Source organism: Solanum pennellii, chromosome 12, assembly GCF_001406875.1.
Source record: "Solanum pennellii chromosome 12, SPENNV200".
Classification (NCBI taxonomy): Eukaryota; Viridiplantae; Streptophyta; class Magnoliopsida; order Solanales; family Solanaceae; genus Solanum; species Solanum pennellii.
Genome location: NC_028648.1, coordinates 64,600,308 through 64,613,103, shown reverse-complemented (window position 1 = coordinate 64,613,103; position 12,796 = coordinate 64,600,308). Strand labels below are relative to the sequence as shown.

At 32.2% G+C, this 12,796-nt stretch overlaps 1 pseudogene; it reads left to right on the top strand.

Moving 5' to 3' along the window:
- The first annotated feature begins 5,834 nt into the window (after positions 1-5,834).
- LOC107006855 lies at positions 5,835-6,812 on the top strand (annotated as a pseudogene).
- The last annotated feature ends 5,984 nt before the right edge of the window (positions 6,813-12,796 follow it).

Here is a 12,796-nt window from a genome sequence, read left to right as displayed (position 1 = left end):
AATGCCAAGTATAATGATGCATGTCTGACCTAGTGATACACACCCGCTGTCACTCAGTCCGGGACCCATGGGGGACATATCTGTCCATGCATCTTTCGCGGCGCACGACACGACCCTCGATAATAGTAACCATCGCGGCGCGCGATACGTCCCTCGAAATATAGTATCCATCGCGGCGCGCGATACGTCCCTCGAAATGGTACATCCTCTTAAGTACCCATTCTTTCTCAATGCACATAACACTTGTCACAACAAATGCCTCAGAATAATGCAGATGACAAGTTCACAAATATAATGAGGAGATGACCATTTTCATAACATCGCACAGTTCACAACCACACAAACATGAAGTTACATCAACAATGATTCAACAAGCCTTCAACCCTTTCTCAACACAACAGACATAAACAATTAATCACATTGCCTTTTGTTATCCCCATTCTTTTCATCATTAGAATTAATCAATGTGGACAAGTCAACCCATCACCAATCCCGTTACTCCCAAACATATACCACAAGGAAATACACGCATTTCATACACTTAACAAGAGTTTAGAAATCCACTTGCCTCAAATAGTCGAACAATGACTCCAAAACTTGAGCCTTCCTCTTTTGGTTGACTTCCAAACCAATAAAATCTATTCAAATAAATAACCACGATATGATTTCAAAACTAACAACATTCATATTGCTATATCTCTAGCTTAGACCCAAAACTCATCCGAATTTATAATAAAATTTCTAAATCTTTATTCCAACCAATTGATCAAATCTCATATTTTCTGAATTTCAAGTTTAGGGTTAAATCTTAATTCTCCGAATAACATAATTCTAATGATATTATTATAATATACTATACCTAATATTTAATTACCTATCTCAATATGCCAAAACTTAAATTATGATAGAATATCTATAAGAATAATTCCAACCCAACATGAATTCAACTAGCAGTAACCTAGTAATGATTCAATATACATAAACATACCCACATTGTCCAAAAATTAGCAAAATCTTAAGTTTCAAATGATTAGCTCATTATTGGAACCTTAAGTTCATTAAATAATAATCATAATTAAATACAATAGGCTGCTATTATTTGTTTTGGCCGACATTTTTTCTAAACAACCACATACATGATTCTTTCTTAAATAAATAATATTATATTAATGTGTACTGCTACTCTTGGCAATTACTTTACATTATAAGAATGTGATCTGAAATTTACCTGAAGCACGAAGTGTTTTTCTTGCTGCGCCGATTGTGCCTCTCTCGTACAATCTTTTTTTTTCCTCTTTTAAATTGTGGACTAAAACGTTAAACCCTACTATTTTATTTCCTTATTTTAATGTTTTTGAGCCAAGTAATATATTAAATAAATTATGAATTAAGATCATTAGCTCCCAAATAACATTAATTATCTAAAATCACCCCTCTACTAAACTATCGTAATTATAAATAGCTCAAAATTTTCAAATCAACTTCACAACTTGATAAAAACTTACTCAAGGCAACTACCGAGATGGGTAAAAATCAAAATTTAGAATAAACTTTTGAAAATTACCTTCGGGTCATTACATTATCCACCACTAAAAACTATGTTCGTTCTCGAACATAAAAAAAAAGGAGAAGGAAGAATAACTAACAATACCAAAAGCTTGAGGTATATTTTTCGGAGTCAATGTTTATCTCCCTAAGTGGGCTCATCCTTAAGACCATTACGTCAAGAGTTATTATCAAAAACTTAACTTTCGAATCAAAATTTGGAAGGTCTACCGATCAGGAGTGATTATAAAGCCACAAACTAATTCATGAAACTCAATCTAAGGTGAAACACACTGGACCATAACACAACCATCATGATGAATATTTTATAGCATAATCAAGGTAACATGTATCGATATCGACTATTACCAAAAGTGAACTTGAACCAATTACCACAAACTCATAATGCATAGACCATCACAAATCTTATCAAGATTCCTTTTTCACAACGCAATATTTTCACGAGCTTCAGTTATAAAAATCCTATCTTTAGACATCAGGTACCTATCAAGGGAGAATCAAACTTATCTAACCCAAAGAAGAAAATGATCAAGTAAACACCAACAAGTGATACACTTTAAAATGCAAAACCTCTATCAACACTCTTTGACGATTGTTACTCTTCATATATAGTAGCTCTTATATAAGTTCTCATAAACAAGTTAGTACGTGTAAAGCTACTCGAAAACTTAAACTGCCCCAATGCAACACCAAACCACATCTAAAATCACCAAATCTACCCAAGCATTCTACACTACCAAGAGGACATCACGGGATCAGTACATCCGATCCACCACTAGGAATTCATCCACCTAAGTAAAACTATGTGTGGGTATAGATAGTGAGTTATACTCTAAATCATGTATAGAACGAAGTAGGTTGTCATATAAGATATACAGAACTAAAGTATCACCTCTAAATTTACTTTGCAGTGTGTGATTTAAATTTAATTGGGACACTCTAATATGAATTTCGAAGACCACGTGAAAAACAAAAAACAAAAAAAAAAAGAAAAAGACAAAAGAACTACATCAATATGGTCTCAATTAAAAAATATATGCAAAAACTTATAAAGAAATTAAAGAGTTCTTATTTAAATTTCATGAAAAGATGTCAAGTAAGTTAAAACAAATACGTTAATAAAGAGTTACTATTTCATTGTTTAAATTTCATTCTCGAAAAAATTTCACGTAAATTTAAATGAATATGTAAGAGAATGTCAGCAGTAGAAAGTTGGTGGGGGAATGAGATCAACCTTGGCTAATACTACCATATTCGGGGGGACTCACTATTTTACTTCATTAAACTGTATAATAAGGAAAATTATATTAATTTAATGTATACATCAGATGCGGATAAATTCTCCCCCATATTTAAACTTTTTTTGAGGGGAGAACATAAAATGTTATTCCAAGTAATTTTTAAATAGTTTTTAAAATAAATTTTTGAATAAATCGAATCGTTTAGATTTTCACAATTCTTTTTTGTCTCAATGTGAATGGAAAGTCTCAATTAAGAGTGAGTGTTCCTCACAAAGATGATTTTATACTTAGAAAAATTTAAACTTGAGATTTTAATTAAAAATAAAAGAGTACTTACGAATCTATTACGATTCTGGTTGATGCTACAACTTGGTTAGGTACTGGTTAGGTTAGGAGTGTGGAAAATGTCAAAGTTAGTTTGGCTACTTCTTTTCATACTATTGGCTCACCACATGTGACAATAGAGGAAAGGAAAATTTGAGGGACGTGAAGAATTAAATTCTCACTAATAATTTAAAGTGAAAATTCAAATAGTCAATTAATTGAATTATTAAAATATTTCTATTTTAAACTTCATTTTATTACTTGATTAACTTTTTGTCCAACTCATATGTACATGTAACAATAGGACATTTCAAACAAAAATGATTGTATCTGGTATGTATATGTAATGTAACGATATTTATTATATCCAAAAAAAATAAAATTCTTTTATTACAGTAATATTCAGTTGAAATCTAATCGAACAAAATGTAAGGATTAAGAAATTTGAGTCCTTTTATCTTATAAAGACAGAAACATAAATTTTGCACATAGACAAAGCAAACAAATAAGTTGCAGTATTCAAAAGCAAGCTAAGCAAGATCCAAAAAATTAGTTAGACAAAAGTTGTGCAAATTGAGTAGTACCTTTGATTTTTCATCTTGAAATTAGTGCAAATTATGATCTTGGAGTAAATCATAAGTTAGATAAAAACCTCAATTTTCACAGAAATTATGAGAATCGTCCTTTAATACACCCTCTGTTCACTTTGATTTGTCATATTTGGATTAACACACTCATTAAGAAAATAATGATTGTCGTGGTTATTTTACCACACTATCAATCTTTTAATTGGTGTTTGATATTACGTACTACTATATCTTGAAAAATGATTTGAGAAATAGGTTATTAATGCTAACGATAAAATATTTTTAAAAATAATTATTTTTTCTTAATATTTTAAATGACAAATAAAAATAAAAATTTATCTTGAAATAACGGACAAATAAAACGAATCAAGGAAGGAGGAGTAACTAAAATATGAGATAATTTAGTGATTAAGTAATTAAACTATTGCTTTGATTTTCACTTTTTAAGTAAATTAATGACAACTTTTTAGTTAGCCATTTGAGAGAATAAACGAGTACCAAGAAGAAAATCTATTTCAAGAAACACACCAAAAATTAAATATTTTCTAACTATATTTTCTTTTTGAATAATGCTCTCTCCTTTTATTTTTACACGTCTTAAAAAATAATTAACAAAATAACAGTTTTATTATATCATTCTTTGAATAAAATAAATTCAATTTTTTGCAAAATATATTGTACAATAACTATAATTGTTAACAAAAATAAATTAGAAACTAAGTGATAAATTATAATATCTTATAATTTTCTAAATAGACATTTATTTTTAATATAGTCGTAGACAAGTATAAGCACAAACTAAAGGGGATAATAGTTAATGTAATAATAAGATTACAATAGACATTATGATTTTTTCTAATAAAAATCCTGTACAATTTTTAAAAGAAATATATGGGTTTAGTGTTAGGCTGTGGAGCTTGATTAATATTTGATGTACTGTCATATATTACTGTTTATTCTCTGTAACCAAAAATACTCTGATTTATTAATATATATACCCCATTGCGGTGGAAGTTTACTCACGGGGTGTTACCACGAAATATTGGTTTCTCTCTTTCTCTCTCTAGATCTCTCATCTCTTTCTCTTGAAAGTTCTTGTGTTCTTCATTCATCAAGTGTGTGTGCGTGAATTCGATCCTAACACTTAGTAAGTATATATCACATCGTAAAGCTAAATGACAATTTTATCTATTATAATTTTTTGTTAATTAAAAAAATCAGTCAATATTTTAAAAATCTTCTTAGTGGGGATATATAGGATTACCCTTTTTTGGGAAAAAATGACTCAAAATTGAGTATTTATTAGCACAATCTATCAATTAAATTTCATACTTAACAAAGTTAGGCAGTGAGTTGAAAAATAAAATGGAAATTCATACATGAGACATTTATTATAAATCCCTACTAATAACATATTGCATAAAATACTCTTTCGTTATATAAATTATATTCCAGTTGAAAAAGTCTAAATTTTTTAAAATATGTCCAAAGTAACGTTAATTAGATTATCACATAATATAACGTATATAACACAAAATCATTATATTTCTATCATTTGAAAAACAATATAATTTTGTAAATTTTTCTAAGAAAAATTCTTTATTAAATTAGCACAATATATACTACATGACACGATAATAAATTAAATCGTGGATGTTATTTTTATCAAAAAAAAAAAAAGTACATTATTTTATTTTTTTTATATACTTACATTCTTCACTTGTTTGCTAAAGATTATTCATTAAAAATGCAATTCTCTTCCTGCTTTTATATTTATATATGATAAGAGAGATTAATTCTCATAATTTTGTTGTCCTTGAATTAAAAAATGTGTATTTATAAACCTCAATCAAATTATAAAATGAATATACTTTAATTGGCATGGATATCTAAACTTTATTGTAAAAATCAAATTTATAACTAAGCAAAACATATAATTATACATAAATGAAAAATAACACTAATCTTTGATCCCCCACCACAAATTATAATATGTAAGATAATGTAGCGATAATATTTTTTACTAGCTAGTTTTTCGTAGCTAATTAATATCTATATAAAGACTATATGTTCTTAACATTTTCTCACCATTTTATTTTCACAACTTATTTGCTATTTCGAATTTAAAAAAATATGGGTTTGAAAGGCAAGTTGATCGCTTCACTGGAGGTGAGGGGTGGTGGACACTTGATTTTTGATATCTATCACACTAATACTGATCGCGTATCAAATATAAGCCCTAGTATTGTCAACAACTTTGAGATTCATGAAGGTGAAACTGTAAAAGTTGGTTCAATTGTTAGCTGAAATTATAACGAAGGTAACACACATTTTTCTCTGTGTGTGTGAGATTTTCTTGCATCAATTTTCTATATCTCAAATATTTTGGAGAAAAAAATTCATGAAAAATTACTTATGTCATATCAAACATAATATAATCGTAATTATAATTTTCCTAACTAATTTCCATGTTCTCCACAATGTAACTCTATTCAGGAAAGGTTATTCAATATTTATAGGCATTAAATATTTTTTGGGAAAAAAAAGTGAAAAACAGAGAAGAAATAAGATATTAATTTTAATTATTTAAATCTTTCATGAGAAATGAGACCGCTGAAGTAGGACTAACATCTCTTGTATTTTTTATTTTATTAATTACAGATGGACAGAAAAAGATTGTGAAACAAGTAATTGAAGCCGTCGATCCTGACAAAAAATTAATCAAATGGAAAGTGATTGAAGGCGATATATTAGAATTGTATAATTTCTTTATTATTGTAACATCTTGTGAACATGAGTGGGCTACATGGACTTTTGAATATGAAAAAAAAACTGAAGATACCCCAGAACCCCTCAATTTCGTGGGTATTATCCTTGACGTTACCAAGCATATAGATGATCATCTTCTTAAGCAATAGAAGATATATCTATGTTGTGCTATATGTGTGTACACACATGCATTTTTAGGGTGCGTTTCTATTTATGTGATGAAAAATTTACAATATCGGCTAATGTAAGCTAACGTGTAAAATAAATAATATTGTGTTTGAAGAATATATTCTATGTTTCTCAATCTCCAATTTATCATTTTCAGTGACCAAAATATGTAAGATATATGTATTTTTTTTTATAATAAGTTTATCCCCCGTTCTTTATTTTAAAGCAATAAATTATGTTTTTGAGATCTTGTAGTATTAGTTAACGGTACTATTTGGGATCTTTTAATATGGATTTGAGTTGAAAAATGAGGGGCTGAAAATGTATTGATTTGCATGTCTCATTCTATGATTTTTTCTATTGAAGAAATTTTCTAGTTATTTTATTATTCGTTTAATTGCAATTTTGGTTGTCAAGTCGAGATATGAGTGTATAGGGCGTCAATTTCTCTGTGATGGGTTCTGCCATGTGAAAGCGGTGAACAGCTAAACTATGATACTGTATTACTAGACTTCGCCTCTCCTTTCACTGTTAAGTTTTGCTCCTATTCTTTAAAAAACGATCGTTAAAAAAATTGAGTAAGATTATGTGAGAGATTTTTCGCCTTCATCTCTTCAATCTCTTTTCGTTCTTTTGTTTCCCTTTTTGAAATTTTCACAAAATAAAACTTGCCATTTACTCTCAATATTCATAATTTTATGGCATATAAATTAGGGAAAAGGGTCTGATATACCCCTCAACTTTGTCATTTGGAGCTGATATACCCCTCTTTATAAAAGTGGCTCATATATGCCCTTACCGTTATACAAACGGCTCACATATACCCCTGCCGTTACAAAATGACACACATATACCCTTCATTTAACGGAAGTTAAAAAATTAGTTTTAAATTTATATTTATTAGTTGTAATTTTTTTTAAAAAAAATATTTAGGAGTATATATGATTCTTCTATCTATGTTCAAGGTATATTTTAATTTTTTTCATACATAAATTATTTTTTGACTTCTTTTATTATAATTATTTGAGTTTCTTAATTTTATTTTGTTTTTCTCTTACATTCCTTAGTTTAAAGAAAAAAATTAAACTATTTTTTTGTGTTATTGTAATTTAATTTCGTATTCGAAGAAAAAATTTGGTCAGCTAGTCCAAAGGCGATGATGGCATGCCACGCACGACGTTGTTCGACCGTGTGTGCTGCCGAAAGGCGATGATGGCATGCCACGCCCGACGTCGTTCGACCGTGTGTGCTGCCCAAAGGCGATGATGGCATGCCACGCCCGACGTCGTTCGACCGTGTGTGCTGTCCAAAGGCGGTGATGGCATGTCACGCCTGACGTCGTTCGACCGTGTTTGCCGTCCAAGGGCTATGATGGCATGCCACGCCCGACATCGTTCGACCGTTTGTGCTGCCCAAAGGCGATGATGGGCATGCCACGCCCGACGTCGTTCGACCGNTTAGTAATTGCACTTGACATCAACGTATCAATTTTCATATACCACTAGTATCACATTGTGAAGACTGTTAAATCCACCAGTAAAACACACCATACCTATCGAGAAGATTGTAGCCAAATGGCCTACACATTATATTCCCATTAAGTATCTAATATACATCATCAGATATGTTCGGTGTCTCGTCCAAAACAATATGTGTCCCTTTGTAGATCAAGTCCATAACAAGACTAACACATTCTCTAACTCTAAACAAGTAAGAATAGTATCATTATAGCAGCCATATTATGAACCATTTTTATGTACACTCAATCTATCAAAGATATTCTAATATTGATTGGCACAATATCACTTGCTATGCAACACATATATGTTATGACAACTATACCAACTGTACTTTCAAAGTGACACTGTTCATTACCTATCGACCCTTTTAATCATTTAACTTTCAATTATCAAACTAATCAAGAGATTGGAATACCATACAAGTATTATTTTTGCTGCTAAATAACTATTTCGAAAAATATAACGCGTTCATGAAGAATTGTTCAACCTCATCATTTCAATATCCTAAAATGATTCGTCAAGTCATCACCTAACTCCACCCCTTCGAATCGTTGAACATTCTAAAGCTGACCAGAAATCATCTCCAAAAGTATATCTCTCCAACCCTAGTACTATATCTGACATTCAAGACATACGCAACACAAACTACTAACATGAGGAACTACGCATGAGTCATCACATAAATGAGAGTGAATGGAGTAAAGTGATAAGAATCAAATCAGACTAAGTACGCACGATATCGATTCAAGAAGTGAAAGATTTTTCCTGAAAGTCACTATAGCCTCTCGAAGATAAGTACAGACGTCTCCGTACCAATCCTCGAGACTCTACTTAGACTCGACTTGTACAGACGTGAGACCTATGAACCTGGGGCTCTGATACCATTTTGTGACGACCCAAAAATGGACGTGATGGCACTCGTCTTATCCCACCAAGACAAGTCAGCCTAAAACTCAACCATTACAATAAAGTGTGGAAATAAAATACAAGTATCTGATTCACAACTTACTCTGGATGATGCATATCACTTAACGATTATCTGAAGCTTCATATATGAGATTGAGGAACTTCCTTCTCAATCTCACTTTAACCCAATGCACATCACAACTCATGCAGCACAAAATTAACGTCAATGCTATACAAAAACAACAACATGAATGTAAGCATGAACTCATATTAACTCATATAGTGAAAGTATAAAACACACAGTTATGGACTTAATACACCAAAACCGACTAATGCACTAAAATTTAAGGATTCATAAACAAAATAAGACTTAGGAAGAGTATATCTAACCTCAAGAACTTAACAAGTGACGGTAATGGGATCTCATGTCGGCCTCGGCCACCCATGTTGCTCCCTAACAAGGTGGTTTCTCCATAACATTTTTATGGTAAACACCTCCTTGTTACTCAGCTGCTTCACTTGATGATATAATATTTCAAGTGGAAACTTTTTATAAGAAAGGTTCTCATCGACTCCTAACCCCTCAGCAGGCAGGATGGATGCTGGATCACCTAGATACTTTTAAAGCATCGAAATATGAAACATTGGATGAACAAAAGCCAAGTCATTTTGTAACTTCAGTTCATAGGCACCATTCCCTACACACTGTAAGAGCTCATAACGACCTATATACCGCAGACTCAACTTCCTTTTCTTACCAAAACTCATCACCCCTCTCATGGGTGATATCTTCAGGTAGAATTGATCACCTACCTCGAATTCAAGAGCCCTCTTCCTATTATCAGCATAAGATTTTTGACGACTATAAGCAGTAGGCAATCTATCCCTGATCATTATCACATTTTCCATAGCCTCATGTATGATCTCAAGTGAAAGGATGGAATAATCTCCTACCTCTAACAACCCAACTGTGTACACAAGCTCTTTGTAAAACTCTCCAAAAGTTAGAAGTGACCTTGGCTCCCCTATCCAAAATGATAGATAAATGGATCCCTTGCCACCTTATTATCTCATCAATATACAACTTGGAATAATCTTTGTCCCTGTAAGTAGACTTCACAGGAATGAAGTGAGCAGACTTATTGATCTTGTCAATTATGATACAAATGGATTTATGCAGTTTCCTGGTCCTGTGAAGACCAACCATAAAGTCCATATTACAGCCCCATACTTCCATGTTGGGATCTCAATCGACTGGGTAAGACCTCCAGGCTTAAGGTGTTCGGCCTTAACCTGTTTCCAATTGGGGCACTCCTCCATAAACTTACAAATATCTCGCTTCATACCTTTCCACCATAGATCTTCTTGAGATCATGATACATATTGTTGGAACCTAGATGAATGAAATACATGGAGCCATACACCTCTACAATAATATTAGGTCTCAGATTATTAATATTGGGCACACACAATCTTCCCTAGTATCTAAGCACACCATCCCCCCTAGGGAGAATGATTCATTCAGCTTACTCAACACTAAGTCTTTCAACTCCATGAGTACTAGGTCGAGATGCTTCTTAGCTTTAACATCTACAACAAACTGAAACACCCCCACTTAGTGTATCTAAAAAAAATACACCTAACCTAGTCAATTGGTGTACCTCTTTAACCATCTCCTTCTTCTCATCATTAATGTGAGACACACTGCCCATGCTCAATGAATCATGTATGTGGTTGTTTAGAAAAAATGTCGGCCAAAACAAGTAATAGCAGCCTATTGTATTTAATTATGATTATTATTTAATGAATTTAAGGTTCCAATAATGAGCTAATCATTTGAAACTTAAGATTTTGATAAGTTTTGGACAATGTGGGTATGTTTATGTATATTGTTGAATCATTACTAGGTTACTTCTAGTTGAATTCATGTTGGGTTGGAATTATTCTTATAGATATTCTATCATAATTTAAGTTTTGCATATTGAGATAGGTAATTAAATATTAGGTATAGTATATTATAATAATATCATTAGAATTATGTTATTCGGAGAATTAAGATTTAACCCTAAACTTGAAATTCAGAAAATATGAGATTTGATCAATTGGTTGGAATAAAGATTTAGAAATTTTATTATAAATTCAGATGAGTTTTGGGTCTAAGCTAGAGATATAACAATATGAATGTTGTTAATTTCGAAATCATATCGTGGTTATTTATTAGAATAGATTTTATTGGTTTGGAAGTCAACCAAAATAGGAAGGCTCAAGTTTTGGAGTCATTGTTCGACTATTTGAGGCAAGTGGATTTCTAAACTCTTGTTAAGTGTATGAAATGCGTGTATTTCCTTGTGGTATATGTTTGGGAGTAACGGGATTGGTGATAGGTTGACTTGTCCACATTGATTAATTCTAATGATTAAAAAACAGGGATAATAAAAGGCAATGTGATTAATTGTTTATGTGTGATGTGTTGAAAAAGGGTTGAAGGCTTGTTGAATCATTGTTGATGTGACTTCATGTTTGTGTGGTTGTGAACTGTGCGATGTTATGAAAATGGTCATCTCCTCATTATTTGTGTGAACTTGTCATCTGCATTATTCTGAGGCCTTAGTTGTGACAAGTGTTTGTGCATTGAGAAAGAATGAGTACTTAAGAGGATGTACCATTTCGAGGGACGTATCGCGCGCCGCGATGGATACTATATTTCGAGGGACGTATCGCGCGCCGCGATGGTTACTATTATCGAGGGTCGTGTCGTGCGCCGCGACAGATGCATGGACAGATATGTCCCCCATGGGTCCCGGACTGAGAGACAGCGGGTGTGTATCACTAGGTCAGACATGCATCATTATACTTGACATTGCATTCCATTGCATTGCACATACTTATTATTTGTGAACTTGATATCGTATTTTGCTGATCTTCTGATTGCCTTTCTGCGGAACTTGTGATTGATCAATATTGAGCTTGTTATTGCGGATATGTAATTTGTTGAAGTATTGTTGTTGAGGATATGTAATTTGTTGAAGTGTTGTTGTTGAGGATATGTAATTTGTCTAAGTGTTGTTGTTGAGCTACGTGCTATGTAAACTGTGAGCTGTTAGGTTGGGTTGATTTTAATGCAGGTTGTAGTTGTGGAGGTTCGGTTGGGGGTGGTAGGAGTACCCGTATTTCATCCCCTTAGCTTGTGTTTAGAGGTTTACTTGCTGAGTACCGTGTGGTTTGGTACTCACCCCTTGCTTCTACAAATTTTTTTGTAGGTTATGAGCCTGGATTTTTATTGTACTTGTCATTCTGTTCTTTTCCGAGGATTCTTGGAGATTTGTGAGGTAGTTGTTTCCATTTCAGCAGACTTCATTCTCCTTAATTATGATCTTGTTCTATTCTAGAAACAAGTTCATTTGAGGCTTGAGTTTTTCTTTTGAATCAATTGTAATACTTTAGAGGCTTGTACAAGTGACTACCAGGTTTTTGGGGGTTTTAATAAGTTACTTATATTTTATTTCCACACTTTGTTGTAATGGTTGAGTTTTAGGCTGACTTGTCTTGGTGGGATAAGACGAGTGCCATCACGTCCATTTTTGGGTCGTGACAGTTTAACTTACCAAACAACTTAAAAAATTTCTAAGTTTAATTAGTTTAGTTTTACCTTAATACTAACACGATAGTCACAAATTTAACTTATTAACCAACTTAACAAATTTCTAAATCTAAT